Raw genomic sequence first — 20,168 nt, 5'->3', positions numbered from 1 at the left:
TCTCTGAATTGATGATGTCCTGGAAGTGAAAGCCTCTCTGTCTCATACTGACAAGATCCTGGCTGCATGCAAAAAGGGACAGGGCAGAGGAAAGGAGAGGAGAGACATAGACAGCGTTTCACATACCAGTAGGAGAGATGAAGACTCTCAAATAATTGCTACTCTCAAGTAGCAATCTCAGGTCGGTTTCACTGTATTTCAAAGTAGAGATAAGAAGATAGGGTAAAAAAGATAAATGGTAAGAAAGAGAAAGTCCTCTGCAGTACAAAGTATCATTTTTATTTTCTTGAGTCCAGAGATCCGGCTAAGTAGGTAGACTGAGCCTCAATCTAACATTTTGTCTTCTGTGGTCTGAATGTTTGCACCCCATTCATATGCTAAAATCTTAACCCTGAAAGGTGATGGTATTAGGAGGTAGGGCCTTTGGGAGGTGCTTAGGTCAAGAATGGCTTGACCCTCATGGGATGAGCCTTCAAGAATGGGATTAGTGCCTTTATAAAAGAGCTCCCTCACCCCTTCCTCCATGTGAGGACACCGTGAAAAGCCAGCCATATGGCTATGAACCAGTTAGTCCTTACCAGATACGGAATCTGGTGCCATGATCTTGGACATCCCAGCCTCCAGAACTGTGAGAAATAAATGTTTGTTATTCATAAGCCACCTAGTCTATGATATTTTTGTTACAGCAATCCTGAGGGACTAAGCCAAAGTGTCTTTTTGAAAAGAACATTTACATCTTGTAGAAAGGATGGGAAAACGTTTACCTTCCTTACTGAAAGAATAGTTAAGTACAGAACTAGACAAATCTGACTCGTAGGACAAGAGGTGTAGTGGCTACTGGTATTACAGTATTTAACCAAACTACCGAGACAAAAGGGAAAAAAAGCAAACCTTCTGGATGATATATGTAAAAATGCTTTTTATTTTTAAAAACATTGGTAGCATACTGAGCTTTTTTTTGTGTGTGTGTCTTTCTAACATTGCTTCTTCAACATTGTTCATCAGAGAAGCCGAATAAGCAATTTTTCCAAGGGAAAGAGGCTATTTTAAAAGAAAACCTTTTATTCTTTGGAAACTTGACTATTTCCCCCCCCCCCCCCAATACCAGCATTTAAATTCCCTAAACGCAGATCCTCTTATAAACTGGATTTCCTTCACCCCATATCTTGCCCACTTTCATTTCTGTGAGCAAATACAGTTCTATGACTATGGGGTCACCCAGAGAAGTTCTAAATCCAAAGCACTCTGAGTAGTTCCTTTAGTTGGTTTTCCAGATGCTTTTTTTGGCTTGGCCCTATTGCTAAACCCCACAAATATACCACAGGACCAAACCAGAGATCCTTCCCATTTTTAAATTGCCCATTCCAGTGGGCAGAGGCCATGTCCCTATATAAGAAATCCTTAAATCATACAAAGGAAAGTAACCTAGATTATCTTCCATCAAGTCAGATCATGCTTTTCCTTTGAGTACTGTCAGGATTTAGTTTCTACTATATTATTTTTCTAATTATTGACTTGTTGCTAAGTGCCCTTAAAGTCATTTCTGTGGATGTATTTCTCCATTTCCTAACCCTTCAGAGAGGAGATCATGTGTTATACTTCTTTCTTTCCTTTTTTTTTGGCCGCACTGTGCAGCTTGCGGGATCTTAGTTCCCTGACCAGGGATCGAACCCGGGCCCACAGCAGTGAAACCACTGTGTCCTAACCGCTGGACCGCCAGGGAATTCCCTATTCTTCTTTTTAAAAAAGAAAATTTTCTTTATAATTCTTTATAATTTCAAGACTTGTGGGTGCTCAACTCTTGAGTAGTCAAAGGTGTTCTGTCAGAATCACCTCTCCACACAGACCAGAACAGTATTGAAATAACCATTTCTGTTTACTTTTTGTAGGGCATAGCCAAATTAAAAAAGACATACATTTAAAAGATAAAATGGTAAATAAATGAATTGTCTTTTTTGCTACTTATTACCAATCAAGAATTTAAGTTGGATACACATGATGCTTACAACCAATTACTGGGGACACAAAAGAAAGTCAGTAATAAAAGAATGAAAAGGGGAAAAAAAAAAATCAAAAGACTGGCAATTCCCAAGTTTGTCACTAACTTCCTATTTTTCAAAATGTAGTCTCTGAACCACCTACCAGCATCAGAATTCCTTAGGATACTTGTCATATGTACAGATTTCTGGTCATGACTCCAAATGTGATGAATCAGATTTTGGGAGAGGGGTCTAAAATCTCCATTTTAAACAAGCTCTACAGATGATTCATTTGTACATTAAAACCTTAGAACCACTGTACTAATCCAGTAAATTATATAGGGATGAAGAACTCCTCATAGAAATCAAAGAAATCAAAGAATCAATCAAAAATTTTATTTCTCAAGATCTTTCACTTAGACATTGTTCAATAGAACTCTCTGCAACGATGGAAATATTCTTTATCTGCGTTGTCCAATACTGTACTAACTAGCCACATGTGCCTCCTGAGTACTTGAAATGTGGCTAGTGAAACTGAGGGACTGACTTTTAATTTTATTTAATTTTAATTAATTTAAATTTAAATAGCCACACGTGACTGGTGGCTGCAGTATTAGATAGCACAGATTTAAATACACCAGGACAGGGGCTTCCCTGGTGGCGCAGTGGTTGAGAATCTGCCTGCCAATGCAGGGGACACGGGTTCGAGCCCTGGTCTGGGAAGATCCCACATGCCGCGGAGCAACTAGGCCCGTGAGCCACAATTACTGAGCCTGCGCGTCTGGAGCCTGTGCTCCGCAACAAGAGAGGCCGCGATAGTGAGAGGCCCGCGCACCGCGATGAAGAGTGGCCCCCGCTCACCGCAACTAGAGAAAGCCCTCGCACAGAAACGAAGACCCAACACAGCCATAAATAAATAAATAAAATAAACCCAAAGTTTTAAAAAAAAACCTGTCATCTTTAAAAAAAAAAAAAAAAAAACACCAGGACATACTATCTTTAGCTCACTTGGGTTTTCTTTTTGTTTTCTTCCCTTTGGAAGATTCAATACTCACTGAATCATGTCTGAATAGCCTCTTCTAACTCAAAACCTGACAAATCCCCATTTTAGCCAAAAGGAACCTTGATGTGTCTTCAGAAATTTAATTGCTATTGAGATCTTATCACATGAAACATAGCACAGCTTCAAATCCTACAAAGAGAGAATATTTCTATTAACAGGAATACAGCAACACAACACCCAGGACACCGATACCTTATGAAATCAACTTCTGTGCTAGAAAAAACATGCTGGAACAACCAAAAGCCAAAATAGAAAAACACTAAAAAACCATTCCACACCCTCTTCATGGAATGCTGTCAAATGGAAAGGGCACTCTGGAAATTCTTTCTTCCAATTTCATTTTCTGATCTATAAATCTGCTGATCACGCACATCCTTTCCTGCACAGCCTTTTTCCCATTACAGATCTGTCGTGGCAACTCACTAACCTGCCATATGGCAGAGTAAATCCATTCAGGAAAACACAGGGCTACTCTGCACCTCACTACACTGATTTAACCTAGGCAGACTAGCTTCTCTAGAGGAAAAACATAGCTGCTGATCATGAAATGGAAATCACTCAAAAGTGACACAAAAGTCAACGCACACAATAGAGAATAAAGAGAATACAATCTTGAGTGTACTCAGTTCAAGAAAGACCATGTATTTCACTCACCCCTCACACATCCTCTGACCACTTTATTTAAGAACAAGGCCTAACACTCACAGGCACAAAGAAGAAATCTATTTTACATTTTTCTGACATGGACCCCTTTTCCTTCATAATTGCTAAAGGTCATAAAAGTCCTAACACTTCCACTTAAAACATATATCATCCAGTGTGACAGGCACCCAGTATCCAAAAGAGAGACACTTGCAGTTTAACTGGGAATGAACATGATGTGCCTAAATTTAAGCTCTCCATCGTTAAGTAGATCAGTAACTGTAAATAAATGTCCTGCTCACCCTGGATCAATCTGCATACAGGGAAAGCAAACCTGACAAAATATCAGTGTTTGCTTCTTTAAGTAGTGTAGTTTTATTTTAAAAATCTGAATCAACTTGAGCTAAAAACCATAATTAATATTTAAAAGGATTCTACTATAGTTAATATCACCAAATAGTAAAAGAAGGTAATGGAATCTGTTCAATGTTTGCCTTTTGTTCTGATGAGAAACTTCTAGATTTATCACATCATTTTTTAAAGGTCTCTGTATGAGAGAGATGACTGAGCATTATAAAATCTTTCAAAAACCTATAGCTTGAAAACATGATTCATCTTTTAATTGGACTATTCCAATTATTCTCAAATAGCAGATTTCTTAGCTGATCCGAAATGGATAACAGCATCACCGGAAATAAAATTTCTGGGGAGAAATTCAACAAAAACAAAATAGGAAAAATTTAAGAGAATCTACTTTAGGGAGATTTGCATTTCTTCTCTCTCATCGTATTGATTTCTTCTCAGTTCTTGACTAAGGATAGTGGAAAAATCCTGCCTGATCTTGGTGAGACCAAGCGGCATAAATTCCAGCTTCAGAGAGAGTAGACACTATGGTAACATGCTGACAGCCTTCATTTACATAAAAGAATACTAATTACGTGGTATCATCAACATCTGCGATTCTGCTCACCGCCATATGCGACAGAGCAGGGTATTTTAACCCTTCAACCTGCTACACGTACCCTACATTACATGTCCCACAAAACCTGCAAAGGGTGCTTAAAGACACAATGAACACATTTTTACAAATAACAAGTGTTGAAAATGAATTTTATTTTCAGCTAACAGTTTATTTCTAAGAGATATGGGAAAATATAATTTAGTATCAATATCCAATTAAGAAAAACATTTTTTAAAACAAGGTAGAAATCACATTAAGATACAGTTAATAACCCAAAAGGGAAGAATGCTACATTTTAGAGTATTATATAGGGCTTTAAAAGGCTGTATTTTAAGTACAATGAAACTAGCCTTTTGAATTTTTGCATTATGGCTAAAATAAAAACAAAACAAAGAAATAGATACAAAATAACAAAAACTAGGGGCAGAGACTGAGAAGGGTGAGGCTAGCCCTTGACTAAGGGCAGTGTGTAGGGGGGAGCACGCGGCGGGGTGGCGGGGGGGGGGGGAAGATGGCTGAAGGGGTGGAGGGTCCTCACAGCTGCTGCACTTTCCCTTGTTCCCCTTCGTTTCCATTCTCCCTGAATGGGGGGGTGGGTGGGTGGATGGGTGACCGATAACCTGTAGGTCAGAGCATCCGTCCCTCAGAGACTCCTGCAGAGGCTGAATTCTCTGGGACGAGGTTGGAAGCTCTAACCAAATGTGTTCTTGAGCTCTTAAACCCAAGAACGGAACGGCCACTTAAGCAGCGGCTCTTGGCCACAGGCAATGGTACGCTGATGCGCTGGGTGCGCCGGAGCCTTCCGAGGTTGGCCATCACTCGTCAGTAATCAAGCGCTGATGTTCGAGAATGAGCCTGTTTAATCACGAGTTACAGATTTAAGGTTGTGTCTGCACAATAATGTCTCTCTCACTTGCATTAGGATCTGCTTTCCTCAGTGATAAAGCAGTAGAGTTCATCTAGAGAGCCAGCCATCACACAACCCTGATTGCCACAGCGCAGGGAGATGACAAAGACAGAACGACCAGCACAGTACAGATGCTTTGCTCTGTGCCAAATACCAACTTATCTAACTGTATTAAGAGCCAGAATTGGGTGTAAGCCCTCTGTACCTTCAGTCTCTGCTCTCTTTTGTTTGCCTCCTTCCTCTCCAGCTGCAACATGCCCAAGTCTCTCCTGTCTAAAAAACAACGCAAACCCAACTTTGCCCTGCCTCTAGACTATCCTTGACACTATTTTTAGGCTCTTTCTCCTTCTGCCTACTTTATTTCTGGCAAGAATAATGTGCAGCTTCATCTTTCTCACAACTCACTCCTTCGCACCTTCATTTCATAGCAACTGTTTTCTCAAAGGTCTCTGCAATTTCCTCAGAGCTGAGTTCATCAGCCCTTTCTCAGTCCCCATCCACATCTATTCTGCCCCTGACACTGAACACACACTCACTCCTGCATTTTAGGCTACTGTTCTCTTCCTATGTCTGTAAATACACCTTCTCTGTTTTCATGTGTGTCTCTCTTCCTTGAAATATAGACTCTCCTTAAGATTCTGTCTTCAACTCTCTTCTTGATGATTTCGTCTGTTTCTAGAACATCAAGTATCATTTCTATTAACGTATTTTAATTCTCACAAACACCTTTTAAAAACCACTTTATTGAGATATAGTTGACATACCATAAAATTCACTCATTTAAACCATACAACTCAATAATTTTTAGTACACTCACAGAGTCCCATAAATACTTTTGCATATAAAATCTGTCCATTTCCTTACAGAGGCTTGGTCTCAGGTTGGATCTTCCCATTCTGATACCCGCATTATGGTATACTACTGTTAATGCTATTTGCAGGATGAAGCTTCTGAATATGTTTTGCAGTTGTTTGTTTGGTAGCAGTGATGTACTGAGCTATACACACTGAGATCATGTACTGAGTTATACACACTGTTTCATCCAAGTCTCCTGATGATCAAGACATGTAAGATGACAGACAGGGGGTTAAGGAAATGCCATCTGTGGAACAAAGCTAGCTGGCCTTCAAAGGATCAGACTTTTTGATTCATTAACCTACTCTTGCCAAAGAGGTCTGTGCCTAAAACTTAACCCCTTTTCCAGGAGGACAGTAGACTGGGCGCAAGAGGGCCAAGGAATACTGCTCATATAAAATTCAGAGAAATTTTGAATACACTGGGAGCCTGTGCACGCGCATGTGTGCGTGCGCGCACACACACACACACACACACACACACACAGAAATGTTACCTGTGACTCTGTGTGGAGAAGTGGCAGCCAAGAGTGGAGATAACTAGTTTGGCTGTGTAAGGATTAAACAGGTTTGCTTCAGAGCTTAGTAATTTGTGGCCCTTCCAGATCAAACCTGGTGATGCTTTTAGTATGATCTCCCTGACAAGCTAGTGTTAAGGCAAGGTCCAAACTAAAGGCTCCCTCTTCTACTCCACTGCCACAAGGAAAAATTCTATCGCTACCGCTGAGAGAATCAGGGTTTACCCTTTAAATATCTGACTGCAGGAATTATGGTTTGTCCCTGCAGTATGCCTCCAAAACACTGTTCTCTACAGCAGCTGGGCAGTCATCATAAGTGTGTACATATGTGTATACATATGTCAAAGTGTACATATATGTCAAACTTCTAGAATTGTACCCTTTAAATACATGCAGTTTATTGTATGTAAATTACATCTCAATACATTTGTTTAAAATTGCATAGACACACACGCACAGACACATATACACACACAAGTGAATAATATACCCCTAATGAAATAATGGATCTAGTCAGTAGCTCCTTCAACCACTAGGTGAAAGCTGACAGGAAACTACAATGGATGGATAAGGCTGACAGCACCTGACTCCAGTGATCAATTTCACATTGAAAATAGGACAACCAGACATTATACGCTTCCCTGCTATGATGCAATAAGAGGTTCACAGCAGCATCACCTATAAAGTACTCTTGCTAAAAGAACTGAACCTGGGCTTCCCTGGTGGCGCAGTGGTTACGAAACTGCCTGCCAATGCAGGGGACACGGGTTCGAGCCCTGGTCCAGGAAAATCCCACATGCCGCAGAGCAACTAAGCCCGTGCACCACAACTACTGAGCCTGCGCTCTAGAGCCCGCGAGCCACAACTACTGAGTCCACGTGCCACAACTACTGAAGCCTGCGCACCTAGGGCCTGTGCTATGCAACAAGAAAAGCCACTGCGATGAGAAGCCTGTGCACCGCAACAAAGAGTAGCCCCTGCTCGCCACAACTAGAGAAAGCCCGCGTGCAGCAGCAAAGACCCAACACAGCCAAAAATAAATAATAAATAAATTTGAATAAAATGAATAAATAAGCATTTTCAGAACTCTAATTAAAAACGGATGAACTCATAAAAGTGCTAACAAAAGATCAAGATGAAAAAAAAATTAATTACATGGGACTGAGTGAACTGATGAGGATGATTATAATTTTTGTGACTTTTTGTTTGAATTAAAAACAAAAAATCCCACAAGGACTCAGAGGCAAAGAATATACAAATCAATTTTCACTGCAAAGTAAAGGAGCTGTTACAGTCGAGGATTACTGGACTGAATGTCTATATTATGACATAGTATGAGTGTGTTTCGTGTTTGGTAATTGCGATCATTGTTGCTTTTGTTGTGGTCATCCATTTACAATGCTTGGTGTCAGTCTATTTATCTCTTGTAAAAATAAAATACAGTGTGTGTGTGTGAAAAAATAATAATAATGTGGTTAAAATGAGAGCAGTAATGCACAGTACGTTTCATCAACACACAACCTGATTCTCTTGAGAGAACAGATGAAAGGAGTCTTGCTCAGACTCCTGGACAACTTAAAGTGTTGCTGGCTTCTCTGTGGACCGATTATAGCAAGTTGTAATTCAGATAATGAACTTCCTAATGCAGGAAGTTCTTAATTCAGGAAACAGGAGTTGGTGAAATTGAAACCAATTTATTAAATAAAAGGAAAAGCATATACAGCCAAGTACTTAGAAGCTAGAATACTCAGTTTTTAAGGTCCGAAATAGAATAGTGTGGGACCTAAAATTCTTCAGTTTTTATACTGTACTATCACTCCGATAATTTGTTCTAATCCTCTGAAGTTGTTTAGAAAAATGCAACAGAGATCTGGAGAAATCTGTATTTTTAAACTTTAGCTCAATGTTTAGCTATACACACAAATATTTAATGGCATAAACTGGTAACAGCCTACATAATGGACAAGGCTTATATTTATCTGGAGAGCACCACATTTTCCAGTCTTCTGGGACGAGCCTCCCCCACCTCCCTACAAGGAAAAACTGTGCCTCCCCCCATTTGAATGGGTCTATAAATCCCACCTGTCCCCTTGACCACAGGCAGGTCCATGACCAAGGCCAAGGCAATTGGAGTAATGCCTGCTGGCGCTAGCAATTGGTCCAAGAGTGAGCACCTGCCCAAAGGTGAGCCTTTCTGAGCCTTTCTGTTCCAGAGATTCCCCAACCTGAAGGTGAGAGAAAGAGCTCCCTCTCCTTTGGCATTGTTAAGCCTTCCCCAGGGACTGTCCTGTAACTCTGGAGCTGCCTGTGGTCAGCTCCATTCATGGAGCCATCTGAAGTGACAGAGAATGAGTGACTGTACCAAAGAAGCCAAGAGTTAAGGCAGAGAAATGGAAAGACAGTCATGATACTTCCAGTTCTGGATCCAGAGGACTCTGAGGCCAACCCTACCTCTTCCCTCCCTATATCAAGAGACACCAAGTTCCCCTTTTTGGATAAACTTTTTGGTATCAGTTTCCAACACTGCAACTGAATGCATTCTGACCAATACACCTATATGTCCAACAGGATTGGTTAAGCAGACCACAGACTCAAAATTGTGTGGCCATTAAAATTATCTTACCAAAGTGTAACTCAGTAAAAATTAAATGAATAGATGGCATGCAAAGATGATCTGGTATATTAAGTGAAAAAAAGCTAGTTATAAAACAATATTCATAAAATAGGAAAAAAAAAAAGACAACTGAACCTGAGTCCAATGAAGCCTTTGGATCTAACACCAAGTTATAAGAAATGTGGGAGACAGGAACGTACTACCACACGGCTGCAATTAGCCAACACACCAAATCAGAGTGTGGCAAATGCTACAGGATCAGTGATCTGGAGTCTTTAAGAAATAAATGACATGAAGAAAAAAGGGGGGGATAGATTTGCTACAGATTATAAGAAACCTAAAAACATATCAACCAAATGCAATGTGTGGTTCTTATTTAGATCCTGATTTGAACAAACCAAATATAAAAATATATTTTTGAGAAAACTGGGAGAAATGTTTTAAAATACTGTTTGCCTCTAGCTATACCACTATATTTTAACAGTTTCCTTGAGGAAGAATTGACATACAGTGAACTGCGCATATTTAAAGTGTACAACTTGATACATTTTGCATATACTTGTGAAATCACCACAACCAAAATAATGAACACATCGATCACCCCCAAAAGTTTCATGCCCCTTTGTAATCCTTTCCGCCAGCCTCCCTCCCTTAAACCCCCAGTCCAAAACTGGAGAAATTTAAACACAGACTAGGACTTCCCTGGTGGCGCAGTGGTTAAGAATCCGCCTGCCAATGCAGGGGACACGGGTTCAATCCCTGGTCCGGGAAGATCCCACATGCCACGGAGCAACTAAGCCCGTGCGCCACAACTACTGAGCCTACGCTCTAGAGCCCACAGCTATGAAGCCCAGGCGTCCTAGAGCCCACGCACCACAACTACTGAGCCCACGTGCTACAACTACTGAAGCCCGCACACCTAGAGCCCGTGCTCCGCAACAAGAGAAGCCACTGCAGTGAGAAGCCTGCGCACCGCAACAAAGAGTAGCCCCGCTCACTGCAACTAGAGAAAGTCCATGCACAGCAACAAAGACCCAATGCAGCCAAAAAAATAAAAATAAACACAGACTAAGTATTAGCTAATATTAATAATTATTAGTTTGATGTGACAATAGTACTGTGGCTGTATTTTTTCAGTCTTCATATGTTAAGAGACACCTCTGAAGTATTTATAGGTGAAATATTATGATGCATGGAATTTGCTTTAAAATACTCTAGTGGCAGGAAGATAGATGAAACAAGATTGTCAAAACGTTCATAATTGTTGAAGCTGATTGATGGGCACATGGAGTTCATTATATTATTCCCTTTATATTTGTGTATGCTTGAAAAGTTCCAAAAAAATTTTTTTAAAGACAAAAAGCAAACAATATACTCTCTGATAGCAAAAGAAAACCTTGAGATATGAACCATTCACAAATTAGACAAATTATGAGACACCTTTCATCTGTCATCTTATCATCATATCTAGTCTTACCTTGAGATGCACCCTCCCCACCCCTCAAGACACACCCAACCAAAGCAGTGCAGTTTTTCTTGGCACTGTTAGTCACAGAGATTGCTTGCATAGTCCTTTCGTCTGGGCCTCAAGTATACCCTTTAGACTTAGGTAGCAACTTCTTTGCAGCCCCCCAAACTTTCCTTCAAAAACTTCACCAGAATTTTGCCCACAAAAATTTCCTGAGGATGTTTCTCTTTTGGGGGCACAAAGCCACTTTAGTTGATCTGTTGAAATGTTCTTGCTTAGTGTAATGTTTTCTCTCTTTCTGAAACTTCCTCCTTTATTGGGAAGGAAAATCTCTTTAAATTTTTTTTTGAAATTCTGCTTCTTCCTCACTAACTCTGATTATCCAGGTGGCAAGGAGCTCATCCTATGCCTTTCTGAATTTCACTGTAGTCACAGCAAAAAAACAGTAGCACAAAAATTATACTAAAAAAAATATTTCTGTTTCTCTGACTCCAGTCAGATAAAGGTTACTCCCAGTCCATGTGATGTCTGGGGAAGCGAAATTTGGCCACAAAGATCCAATACAATATTCACAAACATCAACCAACAGGTTGTTTTCAGCTGAGACTTTGGAATATATTTTCTCATAGAAGCAATGCTACAAATAGCACTTGGTCCAGTTAAAAAGCTTATTGAAAAAAAAATGAAAAAAAAAAAAAAAAAGCTTATTGAGCCCATCATGTATCCTTGGTGTCGTACCGGAATACTAGTGCTACCACTACGGAAGCTAACTATCAAATGCATTATTCTGAGAAAATTAATTCAAAGTTTCAACTTAAAAATGCCAAGAACTGCTTTCCCAGCTGCAGCCCAGACAGTGAAATTGGGAATCTCCCTCCTCCCACTTTCCCCACATGGCTAAAGAGGGCTTTCCACACATGGCCATTTGTATGAAAGACACATATATATGTTAGGAACTGCCTGCAGAGGAAAAGAAGGAACAATTTCTGTGAATAGAAAATAAACCTGACTAGAATTTACAAATGGATCGTCAGGATTAGTGGGTGATTTCAGTGGCTGCTCTAAGGAAAGGAAACCCCATCTTCCTGATGTCCTGTTTCTTAAAAGGATAGTAGTATATTTAATCCTGTGCCTTCCCGAAGAATATACCAAAGCACATCTGTCAGGACGGAGGTCCATCATATTTTGCATAAATGGAGACACAACTTTTAAAAAAATGTATGTATGTATTTATTTATTTTTGGCTGTGTTGGGTCTTTGATGCTGCGCCTGGGCTTTCTCTAGTTGCAGCGAGTGGGGGCTACTCTTCGTTGTGGGGCGTGGGCTTCTCATTGCAGTGGCTTCTCTTGTTGCGGAGCTCAGGCTCTAGGCACACGGGCTTCAGTAGTTGTGGCACACGGGCTCAGTAGTTGTGGCTCGCAGGCTCTAGAGCTCAGGTTCAGCACAGGCTTAGTTGCTCTGCGGTATGTGGGATCTTCCCGGACCAGGGCTTGAACCCATGTCCCCTGCATTGGCAAGTGGATCCTTAACCACTGCGCCACCAGGGAAGTCCCGAGACACAACTTTTCAGCACTTTATTTCAAGAGCAAAGAAGACAGATGTCCAAAGAGAAGGGGCCAAATACAAAGTGGTATTTGTTACATACATACAAAAGGAGAAAACTTGAAGCTACAAAGAAAACACTCAGGCACTTTAATTGAGAACAGGTTAAATAAATTATAAATTGGCCATATAACTGAAACCACCAGTAGTTTTTTGTTTTGTTTTCTAAAGAGGCAGGCCTATGGGTACAACAATCCAAAATACAGTATGTGAAAAAGAAAAGGGGTAGAATAGTGTATATAATATGCATCAAGACTAAAAAAACTACACATGCACAATCTCTCTCTCATATGCAATTAAGAAGATAAACAAGAAACTGGTAACACCACATGCCCTGTAGTGGCAAACAGGGGGTGGAGATGGAAAAGAGAGAGTCATCAACATTTGTACCTTTTGGGGAAAAAAAATCATGTATTATCTATTTTCAAAAAGGATACAGCACTGAGGAAACTGTTTCAATAATCTTAAAAATTCAGGCATCAGCAAGATGGCTGAATATAAGTGCGGGGCGTATATGATTTACTATGCTTTTATTAGAAAATAGGATTTAGGGACAGGCAGTCTGATGATATTTATGGCATACGGAGAACCCAAGGAATTATATTCTAGTAGCACTAATCACTGCAAAAAGAACCCCCCACTTCTTTTTCCACAAGCTTATGACCAGCAAAGTGCAGACCTCTTTGGCTTATTGCAGAGGGGCTTATATAGCACAGCCTCAGTCGGTCGTGTCAATCATTTGAAATTTCATATCAGCCAAGGTACCAAGGTAATTTCTACTCTGCTTCCCCAGAGGCCACTACAGAAAATTGTCAGTAGAAGGGAATCCTGTAAGCAGACCCTTCCAACTCTCAAGAGATCTTCATTTCCTTCATGGACAGCTCCTAACATTATTCCAGTATACCGGGCAGCAAAATCTCTCTCTCAACACCCAGCCAACCTCTCTGAAGGAGCGTAGGTGTGAGAGTGTGGGTGTGTTTTGGGATGGTGAAGGCAATCAACTGAATGATGAAGGACCCCCCCCCCCCCCACACACACACATACCATTCCAAGTATAAAAGTATACTATAAGCCTCAGTTTCTCAAGTCTATAAAACCGGGGAGCAATAATACCTACTTCAAAGAATTGTTCTGAGGGAGACTCAAATGAGATGGCCACGTAACTGCGTTCTGAAAGTGACTGACTCTAAACAAAGTACTGGCTGACTTGGCCACCTTGTCACTCATTCCCAAAAAGCTATTTTTGCTTCCACAGGGCTTAGAGTCAGGCTGGCTAATTGAGCAGCTTACAGTAACTGACTATCTGGTCTTGACTTTACCCAGATAGTTTCATCTAATAAGGTCTTCATACTAAAATATTCTTAAACGAGAAATTAGAGGATACTTTTATATTTAAAATGAGAAAAATCACTATCTTTCCAAAACAAATTAAAAGGTTTTATTATTTATTATCTATTTTTCTTAGGTCTTTAAAAATTGTGTTTAATAGCAACACAGAGCAAGGCTAGTAAAAGTCCAATTAAGATGTTAAAAACAAACCCAGAGCACCATAAAATGCTGTTGAATTAAAGAAGCAGAATCAGGCTCAGCTCACACTCTCCAACAGGGGTATGCCCATTGAATACTTACAGGTCCAACAGAATGTGCTGCGTGGCAAAAATATAAAAGGGGCCTTCTTTCAAATAAGGCATAGAAGGCATTTCAAAGACGTGAACTGTGCATGAACCCTCATCTCTCGTTAAGAATAAAGCAGGAGTACTTCTGGGAACTCAACTATAGTGAGCTGGCACAAGAGAATAGAAAGCCAGTGCACACCCAGGCAGCAAACTTCATGTAGTTTAAATCCCACAAGTCCCAGCCACTTCTCCTATTTTAAAGATATCAGCCTCCTGGCCTGCCAGTGAGTCCTACCACTTGGATTTGGGCACTGACACTCTCATTAAAGGCAAACAGAGAATCTTATAAGGGAAACACATAAAGCCAATCAACTGCTAATAATTAAGCATTGATTAATTTACCATAGCAGGAAGCAGAAAGCTGGGTGCTAAGGAGCAGGATACTGCATAGCTAAATGCAGTGAGGAAGAAACTAAAGAGGGAAAGAAAAGTATGAATCACTAACTGATACCCTGTAGAAGGGAGACTTGAGCCTTAAGGAGTATTGGACAGCAAGGAGGGAGGTCCCTAAAAAACGGTATGAGAACAAAAAAATAAGCCTCACTGACTTCATCATTTTTTTCCCTGCATCCTTCCCATGTTGCCTGTGGTAACTGTGCTGAACGTTGTCCATACCTATCAAGTTATAATATCAGTGAGATATAATGAAACAAGGTAAATACATGATTCATTACGTGTAGCTTTAAATACATATGAATAACTAGGAAAGTAATTATTCTAAAGTTAAACCTTTCGTTTCTGAACATGCGCTTCTGAGTCTGACATCTCAGTTTGTTATTTTTAAGTTACTGGTCACTAACAGCCTATAGCCAATGGTAAAGTCCCCATCAAATCACCCAACTCCACTACAGCCAATTTATCAAAACACATACATTATCACTATACCTATCACTCACACAAGAACTTACCAGAATTAATAAGAACTAAACTGCTTTGATGGAACTATCAGTAAAAAAAATCATATCTAATATTGGCAGAAGCAAAATAATAAACATTACATATTCCAAGAGACCAATCAACAGACTTCTAAGGGACCACTTAATGCACTACTTATTCTAAGAAGCCAGCTTATGAGTCTGCCAGTAAAGAAAATATCCCATAGAATTGTTCCAGATATGACCTAGACTTTAATGGAAAGTGGGGCAGGACCCATTAAGGTGCTGATGTCATTGAACAGGTTTAAGAAATAAGGAATCCTCACTTTGTGTTCATACATGTCAATGATATAGAATGTCTCTAAAACTGCAGATAAGGCTTTATCTTCTGAGACTGAAGTTCAAAAGAAGAAAAATGTAGTGGACGCAATAATCCATCTGTTAAAAACACCAAAATCCTGAGGTCTGAGTGACTGCAGAGTTCTGGGGACCCCCAAACCCATTTATGAAAAGCCCATGGCTAACATCCTACTCAATGATGAAAACTGAAAGCTTTTCTTCTAAGATCAGGAACAAGGCAAGGATGCCTGCTCTCACCACTTCCGTTTAACATAGTATTAAAAGTCCTAGCCAGAGCAAGTAGGCAAGAAAAAAATCAAAAGGCATCTAAACCAGAAAAGAAGTAAAATGACCTCTGTTCATAGAGGACATGATCTTATATGTAGAAAAATCTAAAGGTTACAAACAGACACACACACATACACGCACACACACAGTTAGAACTAATAAATTCAGCAAAGTTGCAGTACACAAAAGCAACATACAAAAGTCAGTGTGTTCCTATACACTAACAATGAAATCTGAAAAGGAAATTAAGAAAACAATTCCATTTACAATGGAATAAAAAAGAATAAATACTTGGGAATAAACCTTACCAAGGAGGTAAAAGACTTGTATACTGAAAACTACAAAACATTGCTGAAAGAAATTAAAGAAAACACAAATACATGAAAAGACATCTCATGTTCATGGATTGGAAAACTTAACATTGTTAAGATGTCCATACTACCCAAAATGATCTACAGATTCAGTGAAATCCCTATCAAAATTCCAATGGCATTTTTTGCAGAAATAGGAAAATACATCCTAAAATTCATATGGAATCTCAAGGGACTCCAAAGAGCCAAAACAATTTGAAAAAAAACACAGTTGGAAGAACACACTCATACTTTCTAATTTCAAAACCTACCACAAAGCTATAGTATAAAACAGTATGGTACTGGCATAAAGACAAATAGACAAATGGAATAGAACAGACAGTCCTGAAATAAACTCTTATGTATATGGTCAGATGAACTTTAGCAAGGGTGCCAAGACCACTCAGTGAAGAAAGAACTGTCTCTTCAACAAATGGTGTTGGGAAAACTGATATCCACATGTAAAGGAATGAAGCTGGACCCTTAACTTACACCATATACAAAAATTAACCCAAAATGGATTAAAGACCTGACCATAAGACCTAAAACTATATAATTCCTAGAAGAAAACATAGGGGAAAATCTTCATGACATTGGACTTTGCAGTGATTTCTTGGATATTATACCAAAAACACAGGCAACAAAAGCAAAAATAGAGAGGTAGACTACATCAAATTTAAAAACTTTTGTGCACCAAAGGACACAATCAACAGAGTGAAAGGCAACCTACAGAGTGGGAAAAAACATTTTCAAATGTATCTCATAGGGGTTAATATCCAGAATATATAAAGAACTTCTACAACTCAACAACAAATAAATCAAATAACCCAATTAAAAAATGGGCAAAGGGGCTTCCCTGGTGGCACAGTGGTTGAGAGTCTGCCTGCCAATGCAGGGGACACGGGTTCGAGCCCTGGTCTGGGAAGATCCCACATGCCGCGGAGCAACTAGGCCCGTGAGCCACAACTACGGAGCCTGCGCGTCTGGAGCTTGTGCTCCGCAACGAGAGAGGCCGCGACTGTGAGAGGCCCACACACCGCGATGAAGAGTGGCCCCTGCTCACCGCAACTAGAGAAAGCCCTCCACGGAAACGAAGACCCAACACAGCCAAAAATAAATAAATAAATAAAATTAAAAAAAAAAGAAGGGCAAAGGACCTGAATAGACATTTCTCCAAAGATGATACATACAAATGGCCAACATGCACTGAAAACATGCTCAACATCACTAATCATCAGAGAAATGCCCATCAATGGATGAATAAACAAACTGGTATACACACACACACACACACACACACACACACACAATGGAATATTATTCAGCCTTAAAAAGGAAGGAATTCTGACGCATGCTATAACATGGATGAACCTTAAGGACATTATGCTAAATGAAATATGCCAGTCACAAAAAAAGACAAACACTGTATGATTCCATTTACATGAGGTATCTAAAATAGTCAAATTCCTAGAAACAGAAAGTATAATGGTGGTTACCAGGAACTGGGGAGAGGAGAAAAAGTGTATAGAGTTTTAGATTTACAACATGAAAAAGTTCTGGAGATCTGTTTCACAACAATGTCAATATACTCAACACTACTGAATTGTACACTTAAAAATGGTTAAAATGGTATTTTTTTTTACCACATTTTTACCAAAACTGGTTAAGATGTTAATTTCACATGTTTTTTCCTTTTTTTTTTTTAAAGAAAAAGCATTAAAACATTTGTTCAGCACAAATGAGACCTGTGATCTCAGCATTTTCAATCTCACATGGAAGATGAGAAATAAACACGGAGAACCTGAGTAGGTAATGGCCTCTTATTAGGCTGCCAAAGCAAACACACTAAAAGCTTTACTAAGAAGCAAGGTAAACTACAGTTCAACTAGTATTTTCCTGAATGTGCTTCCAACTGATATGACTGATGCAATCACTTGGGAGTTCATTCTATCCCAAGGTAACTTCTCCTAACCCAAACAGGATCTAAACCCACCAGTCCAGATGAAGGCATTCCCCAACTACTCTTCAGACCCATAATCCCACTGGCCAGGGTAAGATTCCTATCTGTTTTGTTCTTGGGAAACACTGTTCTTTGTTAAGATATTGTATCTCTCCACGTTCTTGGTGTTAAGTGCCCTTTCTCTTACGGCGATGATAACAGATGGTAGTTTGGGTTGGCATACATGTGTGCATGCAAGTGTGTATTTTATAGATCCATGAAATTAAAAAAAAAAAATCTGGGAACCACTGTTTTAGATAAAGTCCTCTTGGACCAAAGCTTTGGAGAGTCTTTTAACCTTATGAATCTATGATTCTAAAGGTCACAGTCCTCAGGACTTCCCTAGTGGCACAGTGGATAAGACTCCATGCTCCCAATGCAGGGGACCCGGGTTTGATTCCTGGTCAGGGAACTAGATCCCACATGCATGCTGCAACTAAGAGTTTGCATGCCACAACTAAGCAGCCCATGTGCCGCAACTAAGGAGCCCACGAGCCGCAAATAAGGAGCCCGCCTGCTGCAACTAAGACCTGGCTCAACCAAATAAATAAATAAATATTTAAAAATAAATAAATAAATGTCACAGTCTGCTAGAGAAGGGTTTCTCATGGTAATTGCCAACACTGGTGTTGGCTCTTGGCTATAGTTTTCTTTTGCATAGCATTATTTCCTTATTAAAAGTGCGTTTATCATTTTATTTTCTGCTTCCTATAACTCTGTAAAATAGTTATGGTACATATTTTTAATGGGTCATTTACAAATAAACTGAGAGGCAGTATAGCATAGTGTGATTAAAAGTTCAAGCCAAGCTGCTGGGTTTGGACTTCTAGCTCTGTCCTTATTAGTTATATATGGTCTTGGGAAAACAATCTCTCTCGGCCTCAGTTTCCCTATCTGTAATATGGGGACAATAATAGTTTTTACCTCATAGGGTTGCTGTGAAAATTAAATGAATTAACATATGTAAAATGCTTAGAGCAATGCCCGGCACAAGTCAGAGCTCAAGAAATGATAGTCATTATGTAAAGTGATCCTGTGACTTGCTCCACATCACACACTGACACTGCCAACAAAGTTAGGACTATGACGAGGATTATGCTCTCTGCTGAGATCCTTCCACCTGACCCACACAAACTCTTCTTCCCATTGATCCAATATTATAAAGGTAATGCACAGGTATTTCGGGGCAAATTATTACTCTGGACTCTTCTCAGTCACCTTACATTAGGTTCCTGGGCCCAATTCAACATGTGTGCGTATGGAGGCTTCCCCACACCAACAGGCAATTCCTGGACGCCATCAGGGTGCCTCAGAATTCAACTCAATTCTGACACTACCCAGAGATAGAATGAGATTCCACGGCTCAGTCCTACAAAACCACCTCCGCTTCAGACACCAGTCGCAAGCCCAGTTTGTTACCTGTGCTTCTGACCAACTGGCTATAAATTAGAGGTTCCCATGACTCCCCCTTTGGGTTCAATTAATTTGCTAGAATGGCTCACAGAACTTAGGAAAACCTGTTTACTAACTAGATTACCAATTTATCACAAAGAATATGAATCAACAACCAGACAAAGAGATACATAGGGTGAGGTCCCGAACAAAGGGACCTCTGTTCCCATGGAGCTGGGGGCCCAGCACAGTGGCACATGGAAGCATTCTGGTTCCCCAACGTGGAAGCTCTCTGAACCCCATCCTTTTGGGTTTTTATGGAGGCTTCATTACATAAGCACAGTTGATTAAATCATTGACCACTGGGGGTTGATTCAACCTCCAGCCCTACTCCCAACCCCAGAGGTCAGGGGGCGAAACTAAAAGTTCCCACCCTCTAATCACACGGTTGGCTTCATTGGCAACCAGCTCCCATCCGTAGGTGCTTTCCAGAAGTCACCTCATTAACATAACCAAAGACACCTTTATCATTCAGTACTTAGGAAAGTCCATGGGTTCTGGAGGCTGTGAGCCAGGAACTGTGGACAAAGACCAAATATATATGAGAAATATATTTTGATCATCTGAATGATCAAATATAT

At 40.0% G+C, this 20,168-nt stretch overlaps 2 protein-coding genes across 2 annotated transcripts in view; both read right to left on the bottom strand.

The window, feature by feature from the left end:
• MED20 (mediator complex subunit 20) overlaps positions 1-20,168 on the bottom strand; it is a 73,570-nt gene that overhangs the window by 458 nt on the left and 52,944 nt on the right. The window lies entirely within an intron of this gene.
• USP49 (ubiquitin specific peptidase 49) overlaps positions 1-20,168 on the bottom strand; it is a 75,597-nt gene that overhangs the window by 11,969 nt on the left and 43,460 nt on the right. The gene's annotated exons all lie outside the window — the stretch shown is intronic.

The sequence above is a fragment of the Balaenoptera ricei genome, chromosome 11, assembly GCF_028023285.1.
Source record: "Balaenoptera ricei isolate mBalRic1 chromosome 11, mBalRic1.hap2, whole genome shotgun sequence".
Taxonomy (NCBI): Eukaryota; Metazoa; Chordata; class Mammalia; order Artiodactyla; family Balaenopteridae; genus Balaenoptera; species Balaenoptera ricei.
This window is presented reverse-complemented; position numbering and strand designations above follow the sequence as displayed.